General features: G+C 47.4%; 1 protein-coding gene across 1 annotated transcript in view; it reads right to left on the bottom strand.

The window, feature by feature from the left end:
* Positions 1-23,642, bottom strand: part of ELMOD1 (ELMO domain containing 1) — a 59,206-nt gene extending 35,564 nt beyond the window's left edge. The window contains exon 1 of the mRNA XM_056114967.1: positions 23,445-23,642. The gene's annotated coding sequence lies outside the window, so the exon portion shown is untranslated. The remainder of the gene's footprint in view (positions 1-23,444) is intronic.
* Positions 23,643-23,908: the final 266 nt, after the last annotated feature.

The following is a 23,908-nucleotide window of genomic DNA, read 5'->3' as shown; positions in this document are numbered from 1 at the left end:
GCCCTACCCGCTGTGCTATCGCTCCAGCCATCGCTTCTCGGCCTTTTGGCTAAGATCAAGTGTAGCCAGGAATAAACCCTGTGCATTGCCAGGTGTGACCCAAAAAGCAAAAAAAAATACTATACGTATAATATTTATAAGTTGTATAAATATTATATAAAATGGGTCAGGAGAGACAGTATGGAGGCTAAGGTGTTTGCTTTGTCACACATTGAAAAGAACAAAAGCAACCAGTGCTGGCGGGGATGTGGAAAAAAAGGGACACTCTTTCACTTTGGTGGGAATGCCCACTAGTCCAGCCTTTCTGGAAAACAATATGAACAGTCCTTCAAAGACTAGAAATTAAGCTTCCATATGTCCCCGCAATACCACTTCTGGGAATGTATCCCAAGGATGCAAAAAAGCACAGTAGAAATGACATCTGTACCTATATGTTCATTGCAGCACTGTTCACAATAGCCAAAATCTGGAAACAACCCAAGTGCCCTAGAAAAGATGACTGGTTAAAGAAACTTTGGTACATCTACACAATGGAATACTATGCAGCTGTCAAGAGAGACGAAGTCATGAACTTTGCTTATAAATGGCTAGACATGGAGAGTATCATGCTAAGTGAAATGAGTCAGAAAGAGAGGGACAGACATAGAAGGACTGCACTCACTTGTGGAGTATAAAACAACATAACATGAGGCTGACACCTAAGGATAGTAGATACACAGGACAGATAGATTGCTCCATAGCTGGAAGCCTACCTCATGAGCAGAGGGGAGAAGGCAGCTGGAATAGAGAAGGGATCACTAAGAAAAAGATGGCTGGAGGAATCGGTCGGGATGGGAGATATGTGCAGAAAGTAAATAAAGGGCCAAAAATGATAACCTCTCAGGGTCTATATTGCAAACCATAATGCCCAAAAGTTGAAAGAGATTATGGGGAATCATGTCTGCCATGGAGGCAAGGGGAGGGTGGGAAAGGGGGGTTATACCGGGGATATTGGTGGTGGGGAATGTGCACTGGTGGAGGAATGGGTGTTTGATCATTGTGTGATTATAACCCATACATGAAAGCTTATAACTATCTCACGGTGATTCCTGTCCTGTCCTGTCCTCCCGTTGTTCATCGATTTGCTCGAGCGGGCCCAGTAACGTCTCCATTGGAGACTTTGTTGTTACTGTGTCTGGCATATCGAATACGTCACGGGGAGCTTGCCAGGCTCTGCTGTGCAGGCGAGATACTCTCGGTAGCTTGCCGGGCTCTCCGAGAGGGGCGGAGGAATCGAACTCGGGTCGGCCATGTTGACTGCATGCAAGGCAAACGCCCTACCGCTGTGCTATTTAAAAAAATTTTTTTAAATAAAAAAAGGTGTTTGCCTTGCATGTGGCCAATCCCAGATCGATCCCCAGCACAAAACATGGTCCTCAGAGCTCATGCATGGTGGTTTATACAGATTTAGTCTTGGTTGAAGAGATATTATAGTAGGTTAGATGCTAGCCTTGTATACAACCAGCCCAAGTTCAACCCCTGACACCACTCAGGGTTTCCTGAGCACCACCAAAAGTGATCCCTGAGCACAGAACCAGGAGTAAGTCCTGAGCACTGTTAGATACACTCCCAAAACCAAAATAAATAAGTTGACTCCAAAGTTTTATTAAAAAGTGTTGGGGCTGGAGCGATAACACAGCGGGTAGGGCGTTTGCCTTGCACACGGCCGACCTGGGTTCGATTCCCAGCATCCCATATGGTCCCCTAAGCACCGCCAGGGGTAATTCCTGAGCACAGAGCCAGGAGTGACCCCTGTGCATTGCCGGGTGTGACCCAAAAAGCAAAAAAAATAAATAAAATAAATAAATAAATAAAAAGTGTTAACACCTGGGCCTGAGCAATAGTATAGTGGGTAGGGCATTTGCCTTACATGAGGCTGACCTGAGTTCTAATCCCTGGCACTGCTAGGAGTAATTCCTGAGTGCAGAGCCAGGAGTAACCCCTGAGCATCCCTGGTGTGACCCAAAAAAAGCAAAAAAAAAGTTTTAGTACCTACCAAGAAGCAGACTGTGGTTATTACTACAGTCTCAAAAAATATAAAAAAATAAAAAGGCTCCTTGGAGAAGAGGCTGGTTCTGAGGTGGGGAAGTGCATACACTAGGTGAGTCTGACATGCTCAAGTAAAAGCCATCATGGACATGTCACATAAATGCAGGAGCCAGATGCCAGAGTTTGCCACGGTCATGCTGGGGCCTTTCAGTCAAAAGATAAAGTGTCACAGAATTGTCATGTAGCTCAAAGCATCAAATAAATATGCCCAATTCCACACTGATATTGCAAGATGACTGAATCAGAAAGAAGTGGCGAGGGAAGTGGGTACTCTGGGGATGGGTGTGCTGTTGGAACTGTGTCTGCATAAAAGCATAATTAGCTCTGGTGCCACAATAAATATTTTTTAAATTTTTTTAACAAAATAGTTGAGTATAACATAAATCTACAACACAAAGGATACCAAATAATTTATGTAGGTGGTATGTTCTCAGGAAAGTGGAGTATAACCGTAATCCCTGGTAAGTTAGGTGGTGATTCCTAGTGTCGTGTAGAAACAGGGGATGAGTAACTGAATGGATAAGGTCAGAGCTGAGAAGCTCCAAGTCCACTGCCACTAGGTGATCAAGGTGAAAATTGAGCCCTCTGCAGTCAGGTGGATCGTACGTGTCCTTGATATGATGTGAGGAAAATGCATTTTTCTTTTTTATTACTTTTTGGCTTTGGATTTTTGGGTCACAACTGGCGATGCTCAGGGGTTCCTCCTGGCTCTGAACTCAGGAATCACTCCTGGTGGTGCTTGGGGGACCATATGGGAAGCCTGGGATCCAGAAATAACCTCTGAGCATTGCTGGGTATGACCCAAAAAGAAAAAAAAAAGAAATGAAATAGGGCCAGGGGAGCTAGTACAGGGTTTAGGGGACAGTACTTCTGCCGACTCCAGTTGAACCCCTGCAATCACGTCCCCCGCCATACTCCTTCCCCAGCATTGCAGGAGCACTATAGGGCCTGAGCGGCACCTTAGGGCTGGACCCCTGAACCACGTGGTCTGGCTAATAGAAAATTGCCAGGAGCAGCTTCCAGGTCCTCTGTGACCTGCCTGGATGACCCCTCCAAATAATAAATAAGATAAAATGAATATTTTTTAAAAATGCAAGGGGCCAGAGTGATAGTACAGCGGGGAGGATGCTTGTCTTGCATTCAGTCAAACCAGGGGACCTGAGTTCCATCTTCAGTGCCCCACATGGTCCCCAAGCCCACCAAGAGTGATCCCAGAGTGCAGTTAGAAGTAAGTGCTGAGCATTGCTGGGCAATCCCCAAAGAAAAACAACAATAACAACAAATTAAAAATAAACCTGACTTACAAAGATTTCATTTTCATGAGCTGGAAAACTGGTTTACCTCTAATTATTTCACAAGGATAAGCCATAAACAAAGCAATAAAATCTTTCTGCTTCCTGGACTCCATGGAGGAGTTTTAGGGTCTGTCCTTATAACAAAGGGACAGAACGGCTTGCACACAGCCTCCAACTGCAGAGTGTCAAGAAGTTCCTAGTGGGAAGTGACCTTACACGTGAAGGGCAGACAAGGCTGAGTGTGGTGAACAAAACAAGTTCTGGAGACAGTTCACAGCTGGGATTCACTTGCCTAAGTGCTTTAGACAAATCCTTCAACCTCTCCTGTTAGAAAGGGAGGAATTCCCGCCCCCTTGGAGGGCTGTTGTAAGGACTGAAAAAGCCAAAGCTCTGAGGGTGCTTGACTGAGCATACAGCTCGCATTCGAGGGCGGGACTCACTGCTGGGATGAGTCATTACTGCTCCATCCACTAAGGTGAGAGATGATTTCTGGTGAATGAAGAATCACCCAGGAGACTGTCCAAAAAAAAAAAAATCCTGGCAAGTAGTGATCTTAACAGAGGCCGGGGCAGGGACGATGAAGAGAAGAGGACAGTGGTGGACAGACAGGTAGAATTCATTGGACACTCAATTGAATAGGAAAAGGGAAGAGAAAGAAAATAACAATTAGTCCTGATGATCCGTCCCCAGGAAACAAAGACAATAATTAGTGCTAACTATCTGTCTCTCTGAGAAACACCAAAAATGGCTTGCCTGTGAAGGAAGCTCCCTGCTCTGTGGATAATCGTGAAAGAACGCCTCTAAATGTTTGCACAGAAAAGCAAAAAGAATTGCTGCTACCTTTAGATTGAAGGGTAATCGTCATACAATATTATATGTATTTCAGGCTCACCCAAAAATGCTTTGACATTTGCATGCAGTATAGAATGTATCCCACAAACTATTTATTTCCCAGACTATAGCTGTGCAGTTTAAAATAATTAAAACAAACCAAAACAAAACCCTGTGATGCTCTGAAGCCCCAGCTGTAGCCCCAGGGTATTTTTTTTCTTTTTGGGTCATACTCGGTGATGCACAGGGGTTACTCCTGGCTCTGCACTCAGGAATTACCCCTGGCAGTGCTCAGGGAACCATATGGGATGATGGGAATCGAACTTGGGTTGGCTGCATGCAAGGCAAACACCCTACCCACTGTGCTATTACTCCGGCCCACCAGGACTTAGTTTTAACTGGAAATTTGTCCCTCTGATCCCTTCATCCATTTTACCCAGCAATCTCCCTCCAGCAGCCACTCATTTCTTTTCTGTGTCTATGAGGATGGTTTTTCCCCCCCTCTTCTTTATTTAGCTTCCATATTCCTTGTGGAAATGAAGTCATTTAGGACTTGTCTGCCATTTCACCAGCATCTTCCTTGCTTTTCGGGTGAGGACCGAAAGGCGACACAATTGCTGACACCCTCTCTGCAGCTCACCTGGCAATCCAATCTGCTGTGGAAAAGCCAGCAGCACTCTGCCTGAGCTTTCGGGGGGGGGGGGGGAGGAGGAAGGAGGGGACGGGTTGGAGAGGGGCGGCAGCAGGGATGCCAGACACACTGCTATAGTCTGGCCAGGAAAGAGTTTGAAGTGGCAGCGAATGAACTGACAGGTGACTGAACTACCTCTGACTGTGGCTTGATGAAATGTCACTCATTGCCATGTTTGTGTCTCTCCCACTCACTGAAAAAACACTCAGCTTCTGGCTTCAGTTGGAGGTGCTGAGAGACTGTTACGTAACATCCATCCTGCCTTTTCTCTTTTGGGTTCTGCGTCCCCTCTGGTCCCACATTCCATCTGCACAGGAGGACGTGGAGACTCCACTCAGCAACCCCCTCCCTGCGACTCGCTCTGGGCCACCCTGGTTTTCAACGCCGCCCGCTCTCCGTAGGGGGATATTCCAAGGAGGGCCCAGCTGCAACTCGTATCAGAGGAGGATCAGGGAACGACTGGTAGGAGGGAAAGGGTACCAGAAGGAAACTAGCTGGAAAGGGGCCCCAGTGAGCAGGGGGAGCAGCACAGAGCGGTCCCGGGGCCCTGGGATGGCAGTGGGCACTGGGCCAGAATTACTGACGTGAAGTTGGGGCGTTTCAGAGAAACGCAGGGACAGTGCTAAGGAAACTGTAAATCTCTACCAGAGGAAACACTGCCTGTCTTTTTTCTTTAGTGGGGGTCACTGGGATTAACCCGCGTCTCACACAAGCACGGCATGAGACCCTTGCTCAGCACCTCCTTTGCTCCCCCCCTCCCTTTTAATTTTTTCAAGTGGGAATAAGGTAGGTGATGACCATCCGGGTTGTCACCATGCCAACCCATCCTTTTCTACTTGTGCTACTGACATGTTCCTGAACAGGGGGTAGGGCGGGGAGAAGGGGGCGTGGGGAGACGCACATCAGGGCCCAGCAGCTCCAGGGAATACTGGTGGCGTCTGTGCTAGGATGTGCTTCTGAGGCCCTGGTTCAGTTCAGGGCGGAGAAGGGGGCAGCAGGGAGGGGCCCGCTGCTCTGGGAACTCGGCCAGCATCAAGGAGCTGCGGGTTCCTTTGAGCTCCGTGCCTCCCACGGTGGCACAGGTTAGCAGGGACTGCGCCAGCGAGTGGGGGCACTTCCACGCACCCTGAGAGAGCGGCATGCCGCTCTGAAGCTCTCCCACCAGCCCCAGATCAAAAAGGGGCTGCGAAGCCTCCGATTTTTCTCACCCAGGGCACCTGCGAGCTCACGATGTCCAGATATAAAGGACAGGGAATCCACTGAGGCGACTGTCTCAGCCTGGTGGCTTCCTTAATGTGGAATGACCTTGTTAGGAAAATAGGAAAAGGGGGAGAGACAGCCCAGCAGGCAGGGCTCTCGCCTTACACGTGACCAACCTGGGTGCCATCCCAGCATCGCATATACTTCCCTGAGTACTGCCAGGAGTAAACTCTGAGCACTTCAGGTGTGCTCAGAAGAGCAAAGAAGAGGGGAAAGAGGTCTGCAGGAGTATAGTCCTTATTAACAAAATTTGTAACTGTCACTGTCACTGTCCTCCCATTGTTCATCGATTTGCTTGAGTGGGCCCAGAAACATCTCCATTGTGGGACTTGTTGTTACTGTGTTTGGCATATTGAATACGTCACGGGTAGCTTGTCAGGCTTTGCCGTGTAGGAGAGATACTCTTGGTAGCTTGCGGGGCTCTCCGAGAGGGGTGGAGGAATTGAACTCGGGTCGGCCAGGTCGGCCATGTGCAAGGCAAATGCCCTACCCATTTGTCATTAAATTTTCAAAATTTGATTTAAAAATTAAGTCTCAGTCCATTCCTCGCTGCCTGTACCCATGATGTGTTCTCTCTCTCTCTCTCTCTCTCTCTCTCTCTCTCTCTCTCTCTCTCTCACTCTTCTTCAGTTTTTCTAAATGAAACTATTTTAAAAGATAAAGTAAAATCTCAGTGTAAGATCCTCTAAGTAACAGTTACTATCTACAAAGTGCTTGTGGAGTGCCAGGCCATCTTTTATGGATACTGCCTGCCTCCATCACTTCACAGCCATCTTAGGAAGTGACTAATAACAAGTATCCCCATGACATCTGAGAAAATGAGGCACAGAGAGGATAAGGAGTCTTCCAAAGCCACACAGCTACAATAGATTACAGCTGGGATTCAACTCCTCAGAGACTGATCCTGAGGGATATTATTCATCAGTCTCTGAGGAGGCCCCCAAGGTCAAATTCTGGACTGAAGTAAGAGTGAATAGTGCATTGACTCAGATGAAACTGTGAAGCTGGGGATAAGTAGAACTCAGGTGCACGCCTTCCCCCCAAAAAACTTTACAGGGCTCCTCTGGGCAGACTCTTGAGTACTAACGGTCACTACAATGAAATCTTACTCCTTCTGCAGCAAATGTACTACAGATATAAAATCCCCTAAGCGAGAAAAATTCCTGAGAAGAAAGGAGAGGATTCTGAAAAAGACCCACACTTAGAGGAAGCAGAAGCCAGGATAGCCAAGCCCTCAGAAGAGAAGATGCAGTAAGTCTTGCTGCCCAAATGGGAAAACTTAATTTTAAGGCTTTATGAGCACTGGGAACACATATGAATATGTTTTACAAGGAAATTTATGTAATACCTAAGTATTTATGTCATACCTAAAAATGTAAAATGCTTATATAGGTATTTTATAAAATGTACAAATACAAATTTTACTTCATTTATATAACACAAGGGAGATAGCAAGCAATATGAAAATGAATCTTGGGGCTGGAGCAATAGCACAGTGGGTAGGGCGTTTGCCTTGCACGCAGCCCACCCGGGGTTCGAATCCCAGCATCCTATATGGTCCCCTGAGCACTGCCAGGAGTAATTCCTGAGTGCATGAGCCAGGGGTAACCCTTGTGCATCGTTGGGTGTGACCCAAAAAGCAAAAAAGCAAAAAAGAAAGAAAATGAACCTTTCAGAAAAATGAAAATAATTCAAATTCTGCACTCATATTTCATAAGCTATTCAGCATTTCATAATAGAGATACCATAAAAATCTTGGGACTACATTCCAGAACTTTCCTTTCTTCTCTGGTGATTAGCTTGAAAAATATTCTGCTTTGGGGCCAGAGGGGTATACAGGAGATAGGCATTTGCCTTACATGTGGTCAACCCAGGTTGAAATCTGGTGGTCCTGATGGTCCCCTAAGGAAAACCTGAGTGCAGAGCCAGGAGTAAACTCTTAGCACTGCCAGATGTGGCCCCCAAACCAAAAAAAATGTGGGGGGAAAGTTCTGCTTGCACTCACTGTAGTGATGAGAAGGCCTCTCCTTCCTCAGGAGAAAGTCCTCATCCAGGGTTAACATTTGCAATTTGGAGCAATAAAGATTCATGTCTGTTGCAGAATTGAGAGCTGCCTGCCAATTACTGATGTGCTTGAAAGTTAGTTACCATGATTTTGATTTTCTGGCATTTCTGTGGTCGCCTACACATATTCACTGTTTCCATGGAGCAAAGGGAGGAGTTCAGAACTGACTAAATCTGTCTTTATAAAAGAAGAAAGAAATCTCCATTGCTAGGAGATTAATTTTTCATAAAAGTACTCTAAATGTTGAATGTGCTCAGTTTTATTTAATTATTTTGTGGATTTATGGACTGTTGTTTTGTTTTGGGGGCTACATCCAGTGGTGTTCAGGGCTTGCTTCTGGCTCTGTGCTCAGGGCTCACTCCTGGCAGAACTTAAGGGACCATACGGGGTGCTGGAGATTGAACTCAGGTCAGCTGCATGCAAGGCAAGTGTCCTATATGCTGGACTATCTCTTCAAGCCCTAAATAATTGCTTCTTTCTCTTTTTTATATTTTTTCCATTCTCAAGCTCATATTGCTTTAAACATGAACATTTCTAAATGAAATCACTATAAAAGAATAGCAAGCTTATGTTTGCATGAACAGCAAATAGATATGGTTTTGTCCATCTGCACTTGTTTTTTTTTTATCTGCACAAAATTTTCACTTTTATATAATGAGAACATAGTAAGGACTTTGATCTTGAAACATTTGCGAATTGGGGCATATCCAGAGTCCCAGAGGCAAACAGCACGGTGTTCTCAAGTCACCTGCAACCCTGGCTACAGAGATAACATTCATTTACGAAACCCAAAACATTTTATGTCTTTTGCAGAAGCGCTCATGAAAAACATTTTAAAAGCAGTGTTATTATATTCAGAAAAAGTATTTTTGAATGAGGGCTGATGGACTAGGGATGACCTCAGCAGTAGAACACAAGCTGTGTGTGCCTATATCCAGTCCTGGGTTCTTTCCCTTCACCTTCCCTGCAAAAAGCATAAATAAATATATGCAAAGAGTTTTAATTATTTTTGAAACAGAGCTGGAGTGATAGCAGGAGGGCGTTTGCTTGCACACGGCTGACCTGGGTTCAATCCCAGGCATCCCATATGGTCCCTTGGGCAACACCAGAGTAATTCCTGAGTTCAGAGCCAGGAGTAACCCCTGAGCATCACTGGGTGTGACCCCAAAAGTAAAAAAAATAGCAAAACCCCCAAACAAAAATGGTGTTATTTTTGTCTTGGGTGTGTGTGTGGAGGGTGGGCTATACCCAGCAGCGTTCAGAAGGCCATAGGATAATGAGAATTCAACCCAGCCCTGACATGCAGCCTGACCAGCTCTCTGGCCCTAAAGAATATTTAAGTTCACTCTCCAACTAGCCTCGATGTCTGCTTGCTGAGTGACTATTTGATTCTTTTCTATTGTATTTCACCAGTAGTACTCATGGTAAAACAGACCATTATTATTTCAAGTATCCTTAAGGAAGAATTGAATGCCATTAGATGTACCCCAACTTTAGTGGCTGGGAGAGAATCTTGGGATGACAAAAGGCAGGAAGCCTGACATCTCCTTATTTTTGGACTTCCAGCTCTGCTGCCCTGGAGAGACCCAGTGGGGATGACAGCAAACACTGAGGTCTGCAGCCCTACTCAGAGGTCTCATTTCCTGTCTTGAATATTTTCCTTCCATGAAACCAGGTTTGTTCTGTAACTCTACTAATGTTCTAGGTTGGTAACATGTAAGATACTCAGCCTGTCTTAGCCTCATGGGCGAGCTTCCCATTGCCCTGGGCTTTGGTGCCTTCCCCCATCACATGCCCATCACTAAACACACACACACACACACACACACACACACACACACACACACACACACGTTCTGACATGCACATGGATTCTAGCCGACTTCCTTGCACAGAGACAGTTCTGTGTCCAGCTTGTCCCCATCCTCTGTCTGGATGTGGCTTCCTTCATGTGTTCTGGTTTCCTGGGTAGACCAATCTTAGGCTTTCCTGCTCCCAGGTCCTCCCCGCTTCCCCTCTGTCCCGACTCTCCCTCGCCTAGGAAGCTCTGGTTACCCCAGACTCCATCCTCATTCTTCCTTCCTCATAATACCTCTCAACACCAATCTGACCAATGAGCTGACCGAAGACAGAACATTGGCGGTACAAGACCTCAGCTTCCCTGTCCAGACAGTCACACTGACAGTGCACTTACTCTGCCCAGGTTTTCTCCTGGGCATGGAGATGAGAAGGGCACAGCAATCTTTGCCCTCCAGGGTGTGGGGAATCTGGAGCTTTCAGGCACAGGCTCCAAGGCAGCCTGTAGCCATGAGCAAAGCTCTGAGTTCTCTCAATGTAAATACGTTTCAGCCCTGAAGACCAACCCAGACTCAACTCAGACTTACCTAAGATGCTGACCCATGTTACAGGCTTATGGGTAGAGGTGGGATAAACTCATAATCATTGGGCTGGAGGGATAGTACAGTGGATAAACTGCTTGCCTTATATGCGACAGACCTGGGCTCAATCCCAGGAACCACATATGGTCCCTTGGGACCCACTAGAAGTATTCCCTGTGTACAGAGCCAGGAGTAAGCCCTGAACACTGCTGGATATAGAACGCAAAGAAACAAACAACAATCATGATGATTGTTTATTTTTTTAACAACTGAGGAGACAGTATAGTAGTTTGCATGAGGTAGGATAGTTTGCAAAGAAGGTGGGAGAGTGTCTAGGGTAAGAGAATATTTGAAACCACTCTGGTTGGGAAGCAAGAAGAGTTAGCAGGACAAGAATGGGAACTGTGGAACTGCACATTGGCGGTGTGAGGCATATGCCTGCCACACAGTGATCATCTCACTGGGATTAGTGCTGGCATATTTAACACCATGTGTCCTTAACATTTCTATGACAGACTAGCTTCCTTTTTTTTTTTTGGCTTTTTGGGTCACACCTGGTGATGCACAGGGGTTACTCCTGGCTCTGCACTCAGGAATTACCCCTGGCAGTGCTCAGGGGGCCATATGGGATGCTGGGAATTGAACCCGGATCAGCTGCGTGCAAGGCAAACGCCCTACCCACTGTGCTATTGCTCCAGCCCACTAGCTTCCATTTAAACACAGCAAACACACATTATAAGAGTGAAGAAACCAGGCCAGAAAGATAGTTTAGAGGGCTGAAAGCAGGTCTTTTATGTGGGAGCCCTGGGTTTGAACCCCAGTACACAGGCTTCCCCCAAGTATCAGTGGGAACAACCCTCATCCTCAAAACCAGGAGCTTCCCCTGAGCACCACTGAGCATCAAGAGTGTCCTTCTCTCAAAAGAGACTAAAGAAATTTAAAAGGCATAGCGCTATAAGGGCAACCAGGGTGCAAAAGAGAGAGCAGCAGAATCCTGAAGCTGAAAGGGCAGGACAGTGATCTACCTTGCCTGATGGACTAAAGCCCACAGGGAGGGAAATAACCCAAAGGAAATCCAACTCAGAGACAGGATCAGTCATATTCCGGAATCAGAGACTACCAAACAGGGGTGTGAAGCCCCCACAGGGGGCTGGGCTGGAGCATTTCCAGAGAGGTTAGGCCCAAGAACCCCTTCCGGACCCTTAAGTGATGCTGACCCTTGGTGAGTTAGGGAAACTGAGTTCTGGGGCATTAAAAAAAAAGCACGAGGAAGTTGCATGTTTCATTCTAGGAGGTTTATGAGGTTTGAATGGTTTGTGCAGAACTGAGATGACCTCCTCTGGCCCCCTGTCTCCCAACAGCGACTCCCCTGGCACTGGGAGATTTGTTCCTCAGGAATTACAGGATCCAAGACTCTTGGATGCTGCCAATTCTGACCATCCACACGCCTTTATGCGCTCCCTGTCAGCCCTCTGCACACCCACACCTCAGACACTAGACCACAGAGAATTAAGGAACACTTCAAACCTGATTTATAGAGACTCAAAACAAAGAGAATTTGGAAGAAACAAGTCATACCAAGAGAAGAAAACTGTCAACACATCCAACACATCATTCTACATTTTCATAGACCTAAGGAAATGCTAGACTCATGAGAGAGAAACAAGAAATAACAGAATCAAGGATTAAGGGAATAATGTTCTGCACAATATGTTTTCAATGACAGAAATGGAAGATAACATTAAAATGTCCTAAACTGAAGAAAATCTGTCAAGAAGTGAGGAAAAAAATAAGATGAAAAATGATTAAATTCTTCAACATCCAAATAATAGATATTCCAGTGAAAAAGATAACAAAAATATGTATATAGGATTTGTTCAAGAAATAATATGAAAAGCTCCCCAAGAACTAAAAAACCAGACCCTAAGGCCCGTGGGACATCCAGCAGTTTGTGTATGAGGACTGTCCCCAGAAAGCCCATCGTGAAGATGTTTCCCAGCCTGGGAGCTGTCAGAGGTGGGTGTAGATGAACAGATCACACATGCAGACATGTCAGAGGGAGTGAGGAAGCAGGAAAAAATGCTTTGCCCTCCACATTTTCTAGCCAACTTATTCAGTGCGGGTGAGAATGGTGACAACTGTAGACAGAAAACATTTCCCAGAGACCTGTCCGGCACACCTTTCCAGGGGGCTGTGAGAGAAGGGTTCAACAAAGGGACAAGGGGAGAGAGAAGGAAGAACCAGGCTTCGAAGATCCCATAATTGCACAGAGGCAAGAGGGATTGTCAAAGAGAAGGGGGATGAGGACTGGAGAAGATATGGGAACAGGGAGATCATGAGACAGTGAGCTCAGAAGGGCCTTAGGACCCCCTGGACACGGCTGGGTGCAGCCCTAGCGCAGCCCAGCACTGCTGACCTGCACTAGGGTAAAATTCTGCCCAGGCCCCCAGCATGGCAGGTGGGGTTCCTACAGAAAGCAAACAGAGGGGGCAGGGGGCAGGTCAAGAGGGCGCTGAAGACAGGGTCTGCATGCAGGAGGCCCGGCTCCTCCCTGGCACTGCCAAGTCCCCCAAACAGTGCTAGGCAAAGCCCCAAATGGAGAGCAGCCCCTGCTCGCTGCTGGGCATGCCCTCGGAGGAGGAGAAAGGGCCAGGCTGTGCCGCTGGGGACTTCTCGGATGGAGGGCGCAGTGATGGGGCTATGCCCTCACGCGAACAGAATCCAAACCCCTGGGGTGAGCAGAGGCCCGGGAAAAGGCGAGCAGGGTCACCTTCCATACTGTGCTGGCCCTGAGGGCGTCAAGGCGGACCCAGAGGCAAGTCGGTAAAATGTGCCCTATGACCTGTCCCTTCCCCTACCCCCCGTGTTGCTGTGGCAACGGTGGAAGGGCTGGGCCCAATTGGGGCTGGCTGTGCTGTTAGGCTCTTTGTGGCTTGCACGTGGCTGTGGCTGGCAGAGGCACAGCAACGGGGTTCTCTGTGGCTGGGCTGTCCTGGTGGGGCTTGTGCCATCAGGTCTTCTCAGAGGCAGGACTGGTACGTCCCATGTCCGGGCTGCTGCTGCTGGTACTGGTGAGCACAAAGAGCAAAGAGCTCCCTCTGCCCGAGCAGGTGGCACCAAGCTGAGAACTAACCACTGGTCTCACAGCCAGCCCTGGGGCCCCTGCTGTTTGGTTTTGTTTAGGTTGGGGGGCCACACCTGACTGTATTCAGGGATCACTCCTTCCAGGCTCTGCGGAAGTCAAATGGGGCGCTGGAGATCACATTCTGGTTGGCCTTGTGCAAGGCAAGTGCCCTGCCCACTATACTTGCTCTCTGGTCTCTGTCCTTACATAGTTTCTAACTGGCTGGACAAGCTTTGAGCAGCTTCCCATCTGCTCAAGGCCAAACAGAGTGCAAAGATTCAGAGAATAAAAACACATTTCAGGGCTGGAGAGATAGTACATCGGGGAGGGGGTTTGCCTTGCACCCAGCTAGCCTGCGTTCATTCCGCCGAACCCCATATGGTCCCACCAGGAGTGATCCCTGAGCACAGGGCCAGGAATAAGCCCTGAGTACTGCCCAGTGTGGCCCAGAATGAGAGAGAGAGAGAGATAGAGAGAAACAGACAGATGGAGACAGAGAGAGAGAGAGAGAGAGAGAGAGAGAGAGAGAGAGAGAGAGAGAGAGCGCTCTCAAGGTTATGTGTGCCAACACCCTATCAATGAAGACATTCCTTTCACATCCTGAGAAGTCAGCCAGGTACATCACTTTCTGTATGGTTGTAGGATTATTTATTTATGACTTTTTTGATATGGGCTCTAGTCAGCTCTGAATACTGGTGAATCCAGGCAAAGATAGCATTTATTTCTCCTCTACTGTTGGTTATACTCAAGTAAACTAAAAGCATTTTTTTAAAATAAGCCAAACCACTGTGAAGCGGTGACTTTACCTCCAGTCTTTGTGCAGCAGATTTTGTAATCTAAACAAAGCCAACATTGATTCTTTTTAAGTGTGATCTTCGTTTTAATCCTTGCTTTTAGCTAAGGGATATCAAGTTTGATCCCAACTGACATCTAAGCTCACTAGTGCTTTGAGCTTTTCATTCTTAACAAACTGATTTTATATATGTATGCTCTACATATATCTGAGTTACTGATTACAATTTGTGGCAATGTCAGGTAAAGGGAAGAGCCACTGCTCAACATAAACCATCTCTGTGTGGGCTTCTGCACTGACCAGCATTCCCTGGGGACAGCTGGTCCACCCAGCCTTTAGACCACATCCCAGGCCTTAATTCTGCATCTCGCCCACAAAGATTACTCAAGAACTTCATGAATGTATGTGCCCCAGCAGGACTGCATCGGGGTAAAAATGTTTTGAGTCTTCATCTGGTTTAAGTAATCTAGGTTACCTACAGTATAAAATATAGTGAAGCTAAAGCTATAATCCAGTCCTTCTGCTTTGATTATCATCTATTTGGTTTACACACTGGTTGTATACACATCATGAGAGAATGTGATAGAATGAGCTAGAATGTGAAGGTCAGAATTTTACACTGGGGGCTGGCAGGCAGCTTAGTGGGTGGACCACATGCTTTGCAGATGCACGGCCTGAGATTAATCCTGGTACTGCATCCCACCGCCCACCAGGTGTAGCCCTCTGCCTCTTCCACTGGGTCTGAGGAGGAGGCCGAGGAGGCAGGTGTGGGTGCTCATCCAAGGGCCCTCGAACTGATCCTGCTAGGTCCAACTAAGTGTTGCTGGAAGAGGCCCCAGGACCCATGACTACTGTTAGGTACTTTCGTATAGGTTTTACAGAGTAAAGCTATACATCATACACTTTTTATTTTTCCTATTTCAAAGTTTTGGTGTTCATCAAATATTTAAAGAGGATGTATGGTTAAACTCAAAACCAATTGTTCTAAGGTTTTTACTAATTTAAATGAATGATAAGATCAAGAAACTCTGAAATTAAAATGTAAAGGTTCTACTGGAATATAAAAGCTTCAGAAAATCTGGCTTCTGTGTTCCTATTCTTTTAAAGGAAAAAAGAAGATGTATAAGAGTAAAATGACTCCGAAGAATCCTTCACAGTTAAAGTGCTTAAATGTCAATGGCACTACAGTATATTTTAATGTAAAAAATAGGGAACAGAGTTTATGATGCTATTGACATACTTCTAAACCAAAAAGTATCTGTGACATAAATAATTAATTTCATCATAAACAAAACCTTATAAATATCTGACAGCTTTTCTCACCTAGTACTTGTACAAGGGAAATAGGAAGGAGAGTTTTAATAGCTGGATAAGCTCCTATAAGCTCTTCTGCCAGGCACTCCCATTAAACAAATCCTAATGTCAATAATTAAAATAAAACTTCTTTAAATGCTATGTAAAGGGCACTGAATTTGAAATCATTAACTTGTTTGAGACTGATTTTTAAGACAACTTAATGAGCTCTCCTTAAGCATTTACTATAATCATCTTGCTTTGTACCTCCAAAACAAAAAACAATCAACAAATTGTGAACTATTTTGATAGCACCTGAATCATAGAGCACACATAGATAATATACGTTCTATAACTTCACTGAAAATGAAGCTATTCCTTAGAATAGTAATAACAATTAGCATTTATTTCATATTTATAAGGATCCGTGTTAGCACAACATTCTTTTTTTTTTTTTGCTTTTTGGGTCACACCTGGCGATGCTCAGGGGTTACTCCTGGCTCTGCACTCAAGAGTTACTCCTGGCGGTGCTCAGGGACCATATGGGATGCTGGGAATTGAACCCGGGTCAGCCGAGTGCAAGGCAAACGCCCTACGCGCTGTGCTATCTCTCCAGCCCCAGCACAACATTCTTATTTTTAAAAAATTCTCTCTCCTATTTTTTCAGCATATAAATGATGTGTAAGTCTCACTCATGGTCAGCAAGGGTGAGCTGGAGGATTAAAAGCTCCTGGGATGCAAGAACATACTGTCTTCCGATTCTTTAAATTCAGAATATTTACTGAGGACTTAGATTGTGAATTGAGCACACAGTTTGAGTGAAAGCTCCCTCTGGGTGTGAGTTCGCATGTGCTGGCATTAAAGATCCTGCAGCCTTTCTTTAATAACCCATATCCATGTGAAACCAGGCTGCAAATACAGCCTGGGGCCTGTCGGGAAATTTGGCCCACTTGAAGTGTCCTTGATGACTTTACTTCTGATATATTCTCAGAATAATAAAGCAGAATATATTAGGCAGACAGGGCAAAGAGGAACAGTACTAATACCAAAATGAGAACAGTTTTCTGCTTTATTTTAAAGGCTAATCTTTCTGGGCCAGGGATGTAACTCAGTGGCAGATCACCTGCCTTATGTGTAAAGCCTTGAGTTCAATTCCTGATATCACATGGTACCCCAATCACCAAGCCAGGGGTAGTTTGCAAGGACCACCAGGTGTGGCCCCCAAACCAAGTTATCTAAACCAACCAAGTCAACAAAAACTCATAAAGGGTCATCTTTGAGAAGAAAAATTCTAACTGCTTCAGTATACACAATACTATCATGGGATAAAGTTTTGTATTACTTTCAGGACAGTAACTATGCAGGGGGAATTTAACATATAAATACAGAAACACAAGTCTTCTGGAGATGGTCCCTAAGATAACAAGATTTGACAGAAGTTTAATCTATTTGAAAGTGACTCCATTCTTATCTGCTTGCATTTTCTTGGCAAAGTGAAGTCTTCACATTGGTTGAGTTGCAATTTCTCTGCCAGTCGGTAGTGAGGGTACTAGCAGCTCCTGGGAGACGTGGGCGTGTGGGGTGCTCTCTGGATGAGCTAACTGCACTGGGAACATTCTGAGTAGCTGCTCACTGGGATGACAAGCATATGTGCATTTTCATGTGGCGTGATTTATGTAAAACCTACCTTCCTCCCATCATCTGAATCTGCTTCCTTAAATAAAGCTGGACCAAATCAGAAAATGATGGTCATTGAATGGAAGCAATGAATTTGCTAAAACTAAAATATCTGCTTATTTGTTGTTGAAGTTTGTGGCAAAAGCAACTGAATATCAATCACTATCTCAAATATTATCTTTAAATACTTTTACAGAAAAGTGGCCCAATTTTTCCAACTACTGTACTGTAGTATTATTTGATGGTGACTTTTGAACCTCAGAAACCAAGAGAGTAGGGGCAAGCAGTGCTTGAGACAAAGGGCGATCAGTATTTTAAAATGAGACATTTAAGAACTTTACATTTTAGGGGTACACGATCACACCTCTTCAAAATAAGTGTTACCACACCACAACCACAGTACCCAGAGTTCTCCCCTCCAGTCGTTCAGACGCCCACCACCCAAACCCCCACCCCTTCCTCCCTCTTTGGTGTCTGCAGGTTTGCTGAGTCCAGGAGTGGTTCCTCAATTTTTTTGTCCCCTGCTTTTCCCACATGTGAGTAAGATCATATCATACTTACTTCCTCCTGCCTTATTTCACTGAGAGTGGCCCCTAGACTCCACCCATTCGTTTACCAAAGATAAGATTTCATTTTTTCTTAAGGCTCAGTGGCATTCTGTTGTTCCACTCTTGATTCCCTCCTATGCCTTGGACATTCAGGTTGTTTCCAAGTGTTGGCTATTATAAATAGCACTGCAATACACATAGTTGTGGTTTTATCTTTTTGATTGAGTGGTTGTTTGTTTTATTTTTATTTATTTATTTATTTGGTCCAAACTCAGCAGTGTTCAGGGCTTACTCCCTGCTCACAGATCACTCTTGGTGGGCCTGGGGGACCTTATGTGATACCAGTGATGGAACCCAAGTTGGTCACAATGAAGGCAAGTTCCCTCCCTGCTGTACTATCATTCCAGTCCTCAATTCAGTGTTTTTGTGCTTTTTGGAGAGTTACCTAGTAATGGAACTGTTAGACTGCATGGCAGTTCTATTTTTACTTTACTGAGAACTCTACAAACTATTTTCCAGGATAAGTGAACTAGTTTTAACTCCTAGGAACAGTGAAAAGAGGCTCCTCTTCCTCCACATCCTTGATAACTCTGCATACTCCTGGTTCTTTTGACAGAGTTCGTTCTCAGTTGTGTGAGGGGATTGCTCATTTGATTGTATGAGCAACTTTTAATTTCCCTATTAGTCATATGTTTGCCATATTCAGATAAGAGTCTATTCAGCTCTTCTCCCCACTATTATTTTTTTCATGGTTTGTTTTTTGTTGATTTTCCTGTGTTTTGTATATGTTGGATATTAGTGCTTTGTTAGATGTATAGGGTATGATTATTTTTTCCCAATTCGTGGGATGTCTTTTTGTTTTCATATCAGTTTTTTTCTGTACTGCAGAGTACTTGTTAGTTTGATGTGATCCCATTTAGTTATTTGTATTTTTATATTTTCCTTACAAAGGAGTTGAGTCACTGGCATCCACGAAGCTGGTATCAGGGAGTGCTTGCCTCTGATTGCTTTGATCCTAACATCTAAGCCTTTAATCTAGTCTCAATATTACTGGATCTTGGCCAAGGACTGCAGATACAGTTCTAAGTGTACTAAGTGATAATGAGCATTTTGGGGTCTGTGCCTATGGGCCATTTGTGCATCCTTGGTGAAGTGCATATTTTTAGAATGCAATGAGATGCATTCGCACATCAGTTACCAATCCCAGCCCTCTCCCTGGTCAGATCTCTCTTCCGTCCTCACCCACAACAATTTAAAGCCTTCCTTCTACTTTTAATTAAACAATCCATTCATTTCCACTTCTTTCCATTGCTATCGCTTTGCTGCTGCTGTGATGGACAGGACCCCACGCGCCTGACTGCAGCATTTGCGCACTTTTCAGTAGAACTGTCGCTGGGCCACCGCTTTCCTTGTCATGCTCACACACGTGTTGGTCGTGAGACGCCAGAAAGCGCACACCTTTGGGGTGGAGTTGGGGATCAGATATTTTACCTCCTCCCTGCCAACTAGGCCCTGTCCCACTCTCCCACTGAGCTATCGCTGAGGCCCCCTGACACTGTCACTGTCACTGTCCTCCCACTGTTCATCGATTTGCTCTAGCAGCCCAGTAACATTGTGAGACTTGTTGTTACTGTGTTTGGCATATCGAATACTTCATGGGTAGCTTACCAGGTTTTGCCATGCAAGATACTCTCAGTAACTTGCCGGGCTCTCCAGAGGGGTGGAGGAATCTACTGAGTTGGCAGTGTGCAAGGCAAATGCCCTACTCGCTGTGCTATCGCTCCAGCCTCCTAGAGACTTCTATACCTCTCTCCCTCCATGACTTCAGCAGACCATCTTCTGAGACTCGGGAAAAGGCCTTCAGCTGCTGGTTGCGTCTTTCGGGGAGAGCCTTGGGTTATTCTCCTTCCTTCCTCCCGGGATCAGATCTCACTCTCTTCAAACCCAATAAATTTGATGCATGTGGTCCTCACCCCCTGCCTGCACCTGGCCTCCCCATGCTCCCTGTACTCTGAGTCGGGGCTCGGGGTGGGAATCCCTGCAAACTGGGCACTGCCGGGTTCATCTATTAAAACTGCGGAGACCCCTCAACTTATCTCTAAACCCTAACAAGCAGTGACACTCAGCAGAGATATCTTCATTTACCTCTAGAGGGAGCCACACTTAGTGGTGCTCAGATGCTACTCCTGGCTCTGTGCTCAGGGGTAGATTCCAGCAATGCTCAGGGTGCCATGGCTCGAACCCTGGCTTCCTATTTGCAAGACACATGCATAAACCGTTGCAGTATCTTTCCAGTCCAGCAAATACCTCTCCGACTGAAACCACTCACTTTTAAGTGTGGGTTATTTTAATCACTTGAACTAGAACCGAGCTTGTCCCAGATTGTCTGGGGAGCAGCATATGATTTATGCTCCTTTCGACTTTATTTTTCAATCCACCAGTGACTCAAAAAGGAGAAATGAGGGATCTCCAGTCATTGGAGTTGCCAGGTAAACTGCTGCCTGTCCGGTCCTGGTGACTTCTAGAGAAACAACAAATGATGGCATAGGGAAAAGCATATCCCGAATGGTATGCAGGACAGATACCTGGACAGACCCTGGACACAGTTACTCAAGGCTTGAGATTCAATCTTAACTAGGTAACCTGCCTGGTGTTTTGCTGAATCTGACCATGATTCCAGGGACTTAAAGCAGATTCTGGACTTAAAGCAGTCCAGATTCCTGGACTCCCAGAGGAGTCCATGATCAACTCTTCTGAGGGCTGGAAGGTTTGTCTCCTCTCTTTGCAAACTTCCCATTGGGCCAGAGTTGTGTCCATAAGGCAGCTAGATTTATTTCTAAGCATCTTAATAACACAGTAGGAAATGGTGTTTATTGAATAAAAGTTTCTGTTTCACTGATAGTATATAATTCCCTCCAAATACCATTAATCAATCATCTCAGTCCAAAGAGTGCTGTAATGTTACCCAAAATCTCTTGGAAAGTTGACAGGGAGTTATTACTCTGCCTGAGTTAAGGCCTGGTGACATGTATTAATCATGAACAATTTTGAGAGATAATACAGTGGATAAGCACTTGCACCTGATACCCAAAATGGTCCTCTGAACCCTGCGAGGGGAGATCCCTGAATGCAAAACCAGGAGTAAGCCCTGAGCATCACCAAGTGTGGCCCTAAAATACAAATGATAGCAATGAACAATTTTTGAAATTACATGGAGAGCAGAGAGTACAGTGAGTAGGGCTTTCACCTTGTATGCAGTCAACCCATGTTTAATCTCTAGTATCCCACATGGTCCCCTGAGCCTGCCAGGAGTGATCCCTGAGTGCAAAGAAGGAGTAAGCCCTGAGCACAACTGGGTGTGGCCCCCAAATAAAAGACAAAACAAAAGAATGAAAAAAGAGAGAGAGAGAAAAATCTCACGTTTTCAGCTAAACTAGCAAAGCATGGAAGGGCAATAAGGGGTGGAGAGTCAGCACAGCAGGAGGCTTGCCTTGGGTTCAGCTGATCTGGGTCCAATCCCGGGTACCACATATGGTCCCCTGAGCATCTCCAGGAGTAGTTCCTGAGTAAAGAGACAGTTGTAGCCCCTGAACACTGCCACATGGGGCCCAAAAACCAAATAAAAATTTCAATAAATCAAAGGGAGCTAAGCCTTTCATTCTGAGATTCCCTCTCTTCAGTAATCAAGCTCGGGGAGACAGCTCGTCCTCATTCACAGGCTGAAACTCAGCCTGGTGGGTGGGGGTGGAGCCAGTGATGTGATGTAACCGCCTGGGTCTTTGTTGGCAAAGCCTTTGCTAAACGGAAAACATCTGCCAAGACAGTGCTCACCTCGGGCAGGATGATGCAGAGAAGGGCGCTGTCTTTTTGACCTCTGGTCAGTCCTGGACAGACCAGGTGCCCTCCTCGTCAACAGAACGATTCCCGGCAGATTTTTCTTTTCTTTTCAGTTTTTGGCCACACCTGGCAATGCTTGGGATTACTCCTGGCTCCTCACTCAGGAATTACTCCTGGCAGTGCTCTGGGGACTTTATGGGGTTTCGGGATCCAAAATCTGGATCTGCTGATCCAAGCACTCTATCCGCTGTACTAGCACTCCGGCCCTCTGGCAGATTTTTAGAACAGAAATGACTCGCTAATGATGGGGAGAGCTGGTTTCTTATGCCAGTAAGTACTGTTTTCCAGCACAAGCTGTTGTGTGTGCAGGCTTACTGGTGCTTGGGGCAGGGCTGGGAAGTTTATACCTCCAAGGGGAAAGGAAAGACGACTTGCTCTGATCCAGAAAAGTTTCCTACCTTAATGCCTGCCTTCCATGTTTGAGGCTGCAAGGAGGAAAGACATTCATCTCAGACCCCCAAGACAAAATCACGGAGAGGGAAACATCTCCCAATGCAGAAAGATATAAGCGCGCCTTCCTCTACATTCCAACTCTACTGACCTGACACAACTTAGAGGTAGGGAATGACTAAGTGCTCTGGAACTACCTGACGTCGCAAGAGGCCAGTGAATTAGGACGTCTACCCCAACGCCAGCCAGCACCCTACCTGCCTGCCACCATATTGGCAGCTCCAGGTAAAGACGGCTTATCGCGCGCACATACTGCAGAGACGCAGAACAAAGCCTGGACGCCAGCCGGCGGGTCCCCTGACTCCACGCACTGGCCGGTCCACCGCCCGCTCAATTGCACCGCGCGCGTTCCCAGCCGCTGCGGGGTCCGCAGCGGGATTCGCCAAGCTCCAGACCCCAAGTTCTAGGGCCCCACGGCTGACAAACATACATTAAATTTGATCCCCCGCGAGCGAGCCTGCGAGCCTGCAATATTCATGAAGGTGTCACCGGACTCGGCCGCTGAGAGGTTGAGCAGAAACCAGGGTGCGCAGAGGAGGGCAGCGCGCGCCCCCACTTGGAGGGCAGACGCGCACCCGGGCGCCCCTTCATCCTAGCCGTAACCGCCCCCCAGCCCCAGCCCCGCCAGCCCCCGTTCTGCCCCCGTTCTGCCTCCGTTGCACCTGCCGCGCGGAGAGCTCGGCCGGGCGCACTTGGAGGCTGCACGGCGCGCCCCCTCGGGCCGCACCTGCGTGCTTGCTGCGTCCAGGTCCCCTCCCCCCCAGTCCCTGGGGAGGCAGCGGGACCCCGGCACCCGAGCCGACCCCGCGCCCCGGCCAGGCGCGCGCCCCGGGTCCCCGCCTCCCCGCCCCCTCCAGCGCCCGCTGCGTTCCGTCCCGCAGCGCCTCGTGAGGGTCGATCTGGGGCGGGGGACGCCTGGTGAGAAAGGGTGACGGTGCGGGGACCCTCGCAGCGCCTTGGCATGCCTCCCCGACACCCCCGCTTCCCTCTGCAAGGACACGGCAGCCCTCGATCACCCCGCCCCCGGGTCCCTGCGCCCCGCCGGGCGGCTCACCTGGACTCAGCAGGTCTCGGGTCGCGGCCGTCGCGTGCCCATCACCCTGGCCGGCGCTGGAGCCGCGAGCTCAGCTGCTGCGGGCGGGACGCAGGCGGGCCGGGCCGGGCGGGTCGCGGGGGCGGCGCGAATCTGGGTCTGAGCGAGGCGGCTGCGCCCGGGCCCACGGCTGGGCGGCGGCGCGAGCTGCGCGGAGAGCGCGGGAGCACCGTGAGCCGCGGCGGGAGCACCGTGAGCCGCGGCGGGAGCACGAAGAGCACCGGGAGCCGCTCGGGGAGCGCGGGAGCAGCGCGGGGCGCGCGCGGAGGTTTCCCCGGGAGTGCGATGCGCCGCCACTGAGCATGCCCAGACCGCGAGCTGGGGTGCGGGGCGGCGCGGGGCGCCGAGAGGGTTAAATCTGCGGACTCGGCGGCGCTGGGTGCGCAGGCGGCGATCCCCCAGATTCTCGGCGCTGGGGTGACGCC

This window comes from Sorex fumeus, unplaced genomic scaffold (genome assembly GCF_029834395.1).
Source record: "Sorex fumeus unplaced genomic scaffold, SorFum_2.1 ptg000028l, whole genome shotgun sequence".
Classification (NCBI taxonomy): domain Eukaryota; kingdom Metazoa; phylum Chordata; class Mammalia; order Eulipotyphla; family Soricidae; genus Sorex; species Sorex fumeus.
This window is presented reverse-complemented; position numbering and strand designations above follow the sequence as displayed.